Source organism: Neofelis nebulosa, chromosome 9, assembly GCF_028018385.1.
Source record: "Neofelis nebulosa isolate mNeoNeb1 chromosome 9, mNeoNeb1.pri, whole genome shotgun sequence".
NCBI classification, from domain to species: Eukaryota; Metazoa; Chordata; class Mammalia; order Carnivora; family Felidae; genus Neofelis; species Neofelis nebulosa.
The window spans coordinates 12,207,070-12,210,249 of NC_080790.1; the positions used below are offsets into that span (position 1 = coordinate 12,207,070).

At 58.6% G+C, this 3,180-nt stretch overlaps 1 long non-coding RNA gene across 1 annotated transcript; it reads right to left on the reverse strand.

The window, feature by feature from the left end:
• Window positions 1–306: 306 nt before the first annotated feature.
• On the reverse strand, window positions 307–2,591 carry LOC131484389 (uncharacterized). Its single transcript, XR_009248214.1, has 3 exons — window positions 2,467–2,591; window positions 1,644–1,793; window positions 307–594 (listed from the first exon to the last, which is right to left on the reverse strand). It is a non-coding gene; the product is annotated as an uncharacterized LOC131484389 (long non-coding RNA).
• Window positions 2,592–3,180: the final 589 nt, after the last annotated feature.

Here is a 3,180-nt window from a genome sequence, read left to right on the forward strand (position 1 = left end):
GATGGGACACACCTCAGCACGGCGGTTGTTTTCTGCATCTACCTTTGCTTCTCCCTGGGTGTGCTTACTCAGGTCTCTCTTAAGGAAATCCTACCCTTCCCTGTCACCCCCAAGCCATCCCAGACCCAGTGGGAACAAGCCGAGGACCCTCCCCCCACACTGAGCCTATGCGCCAGCCAGCACCCTGCCCCAGGGGCCCTCAGGGGGCTGCCTTGGTTTCTCCTTGCATCTTTCCCCGCTGCCTCGCCCCCTGCACACCTCACTGCCAGTGTTCATTTGGGTTGAACCAAATCAAACTAAATCCCATTGAAACAGGTCGAATTTAATCTTTATTCCCGAGCTCGCTCTGTGGTACGACCGTGGGATGGGCAGACGAGGTCACTTCCTCCCTGCAGATTCTAAGCCAATGCATTCTTCCATTCCAAAACGTTCCTCCGCTTGTCCTGGAGGTAGCCAAGGGAGCCACTCGCTCAACTGGGCCAGCGGCTGGGCTTAGGAACTCGAAGTTCTCACTCCACCTGGATCTAGGAAGCCTTTGATAAAGATTTGACACCAGAGAATCTCTGTCCAGCACAAGCCATTTCTCTTCTGTGCCTACAAAGGATAAAGATCTATTTGTCTCTGTGTGTACGTTACAAAAAATGAATGGGGATTTAATTACAGCGGCTCATTTCCTAAAAGGAAGTCTTATTTACGATGCACCATATGTTTTGCCAGTGGCCATACCCCTGAGGGCCGGAGTCTTGTCAGATTTCCTTAGATAAGCGGGGTCAGCTTGCCTGGCCTCTGCCTGGGGACCTGGGAGGACAGGCCCAGGGTTCAAGGAAGTGGGGAGGAAGATGTAGGTGGGCTACAGAGCTCGGACCACCGGAGACCAGCCAGCAACCAGGGGAGCCTGCCCTGGCTTCAGAGGATGGAACCAGAAGCTCAAACAATTTGTGATGACTAAAAATCGCCTGGCTTTTTTCATCTACTAAAGTGGCTCTTGAGGGGGAGACAGTTTCTCTCTGATCCTTCCTTTTGCGGTTTTAATTCCCTCTCTGCCACTTCTGAGCCAGCGCAGATGGCTTCCTAGGGCTCCCAGAACTTTCCGTCGAGATGCCCTGCCCAGCAGAGGGGCAGCTGGGGAGGGGGTCGGGCTCTGTAACTGTGCTCATTCGTCCTTTGACTATTTCCTATCTTTTACCTTTGGTGGTACCCATAGTTCTAGATGCTGTGAAGCTGAGGGCGGGGTCAGATTTCTCAGCGGTGTTCTGATGCAGTTTCTGGAACCTGTAGCACCCAACTCCATTGAGGAGATTTATTAGTGGGAGACACCTCTGCCCACCCAGTTTTCCCTTTTCCTCCCAAGCGCCCTTCCCCTTTGCCAAATACTGCTTCTCTCCTCTTCTCTCTCCACTCTCTCTCCATCCCCCCCCCCCCCCCCCCCCCCCGCTGCATTGCCTGGATGTCGGACTCTGGGTGGTTTTCCTACCAGCTCTAGCATTCACCTGCTGAGATCTTTAAAGTAGATCCTTTCTGAGCTGGGGAGTGGGGAGGCGGACACCATAGTCCCTAAAATGTCCCTTCTAGCTCTCACACGAATCAGGCCAGGTAATGGGTGGTTCTGTCTTTTCTATTACATGGGTCTAGCAGATACCCACCTGCTCTGAAGCAGGAAGGAATCAGGCGAAGCCACCGGAAACCGAGCGGCCTCCCGGGACACTATGGACTTGATGGAAATTCGGACAGGATTGCCTGTCCTTGGACGGTGGTCCTGGAAGGCTCCTGATGCTCCCAGACCTGGGTTTTCACTGGAAAAACAGGGATGGGAACTTTAAAGAGTGACTGACCGCTGGCTGGTGAAGGGGGAAAGTCCGCAAATCGTGAGCACTTAACTCTGCTCAAAAGATGGAGATGACGGGTGCTGACTGCGGACCCGCCACCACCCCCAGGGTCCTGGGGGCCTCCTGGAAGACAGCAGTTGACTTGTGCATCTCTCTTTGTCAGTGCTCACAGAGGAAGTGCTCAGGCTTGCCTGGAGCACCGCAACCAGAGCCTGCCCTCTGCTTTCCTGAGGGCCCAGACCAGGCCTTTTTCAGACTCCATTTCCAGACTGTGGCTCAACCTTTCAGGCTTCCCTTCACGTGACCTCCAAGGAGGATCGCGGTGGGCTTCGGGGCCCTGCAAGCAGGCATTCGGATTTCTTGGGACTGCAGGGTCCGTGGGGCTCTCTCAGCTCCCCCTCCCTGAGTAGAAGGTGATTTGTTCCCAGATGCCTTTTGCTAATTAGAAACCCCCTTCAGTTCTCCTGTTATGTAAGAATCCAAGGCACCACGTGACCCTCTGAAAAGCTGGGCTCCTTTTTAAACACGGATTTGTAGCCGGGATCAAATGGTGAGATTTTTGCGCCGCTTTGCAGCGGTGAAGCTGCGATCCCCTTCGCCCTTCCTCCTCACCCTCTCCTGCCTTCTCCCCGGGCCTCACCCTGCGGTCAGTCACTGGTGCCCGGGCCTCCGCTTCTCCGGCTTCTCCGGCACGGAGGCCCGGGCGGTGTGCGCGTGCAAGGGCGCGTGCATGTGCGTGTCCGCGCGCGCGCGCGTGGAGGTGTAAGGGCCGGCCGGAGGGTGGGGGCCCGCGGTGCGAGGCGGCCAGGCCGCATTTCTGGCTGCTCATTGTTCAGTCCCCGTCGCCATGGCGACGGGAGCAGCTGCTCCATTCTGGGCCTTGGCTTGGCTGTGCGGGGCGGCCCGCCCGCCTGTCTGCCCGCCCGTCCGCCTGCCCGGCCGTGGGAGCTGCCAGCAACTCGCCCTCCCGCTGCCCACAGGCCCTGCCAGGCTGGGCGCAAGAAAGCGTGTTTACTAACACCGTCCACACGGCTCCCTGGGCACCGCGGCTCTGCCCAGAAGATGTCAGGCCGAGGGCACCGGGAGGTGGGCCCGGAGCCAGGCTGTCTCCAGCCCGGGGAAAACTGTCCCTGGCCGGCTGCTGCCCTGGCCTGCCGGCGGGGCCTGGCGAGGGGCTTCTGGCCTCCCGGCACAGCCGCGGCACTGGGGGGCTCCAGGCCCCCCGGAGGCCCTCCCTAGGATGCCCTCCCGGCTGCCTCAACATTCCCGGCCTCAGCGCCCTCTCTCCCCTACGTCTCTCAGAAAGGCTGCCTGACGACAGGCCTGCTCGGGGAGGCCTTGTCGCTGCCCTGAC